Here is a 1,404-nt window from a genome sequence, read left to right as displayed (position 1 = left end):
TTATCGTTCTATCGCCCAGCTCTACATTGCAGTGAATAAAAGGATGCACATTCCTAATCCAGCTAGTTAGCTAGCATTGACCTAGCTCTAGCTAGTTAGTTAGCTAGCTGATCAGCTCCATCCTCATCAAACTATATGTTCATGTACGCTGGCTATATCCATCTTACATTAATTACAGCAGTTATCGCCACCTTAAACAACAAATGTAGATGGTTCCACATTTCTGTATAAAAGGATAAAGAAGCATGATACATGTATTGAAATTGTCTTCATGAGCTAGCTAAATCCAGACCTGCTGCATCTAACTGCTTTTTCAATTTCACAAAACACTAAAACAATAAAATCCCACAAGCTAAAAAAAAAAAATCAGAGTTTGCTTTACTCAACTAACAGTTAAAAAGAAAAAAATGGTGAAGCTGACACCAACACCTCATTATTTTTATGATTTAAACATACAACTGATTGTCAAGGCCTAGAAGAGAAGAGAGGACTCAACTTTCGTTTCTTTTAAGAGTCCATTATTTGTCAGTGAAGCTTTCATGTGCCTGAGGCCTTTTATACTGACTGTGTTCACTGAGTGGGCAGAGTTGTGTTCAGCCAACCAACAACAGGTTTCTGTGAATGAGGAATGCTGAAAAATATTTCAGTAAAAACAAATTTCCCACACGAAGGGACTAATAAAGGTTATCTTATCTTAAATGTGAAACTCCATCTTTTAAGCTACAAGCGCTAAATTGCTCAAAGAAAGTGTTTCACACAACCCCCCCCCCCCACTCACCCAAAAAACAGAGCAAAAAAACAATGAGTTTAACTTGAGTCAAGAATATCCACAGTATATTTTTACACCACAACATTTTTTTAACATTTGTAGTTATTTTAAACACCGAGGCTTAACATGCAAAACATGCCAAGAGCTCGTACAACACGATGCACTTGCAAAACAATCCAGCAGCGCATGGAACAGCTGAGCCGCGACAAAGTGTGTGACAGGACGACAGCGTGATAAAAGGGACACCAGGTGATGACAGCGAGGGCAGCACAACATGCTGACAACATTTGCACATCACGACAAGCATGAAACCTCCACTCTGCGAATCACATCTTACAGCTTGTTACAGTTTCCACAGATACCGAGCAGAGGATTAACACGATGGGGAGGATGAGATGAGGGTGGATTTTGTTCAAAGGCAAATAAATATTTAATGAAGCAGGGATGGGAGAATTGATCCCCAATGTATTAATACCTGATGTCTTATTTTGGAGAATCAAAAAAAAAAAAAAAACCTAACTGTAAAAATTCACAATTTCATGATGTAATGGTGACATTTCCATTAATAGCTGCCCTACTTTAAATTTTACAAGCGTCCCTATATTCATACTGAGCTACTTTTTACACTTTTTTTT

General features: G+C 37.9%; 1 protein-coding gene across 2 annotated transcripts in view; it reads right to left on the bottom strand.

Annotated features, from left to right (window-relative positions):
• LOC102297896 (homer scaffold protein 3) overlaps window positions 1–1,404 on the bottom strand; it is a 52,970-nt gene that overhangs the window by 47,015 nt on the left and 4,551 nt on the right. The gene's annotated exons all lie outside the window — the stretch shown is intronic.

The sequence above is a fragment of the Haplochromis burtoni genome, unplaced genomic scaffold (assembly GCF_018398535.1).
Source record: "Haplochromis burtoni strain Fernald_Lab_line unplaced genomic scaffold, NCSU_Asbu1 Contig_625, whole genome shotgun sequence".
Lineage (NCBI taxonomy): Eukaryota > Metazoa > Chordata > Actinopteri > Cichliformes > Cichlidae > Haplochromis > Haplochromis burtoni.
Note: the sequence above shows the minus strand (reverse complement) of the source record. Positions and strands in the feature narration are given on the sequence as shown.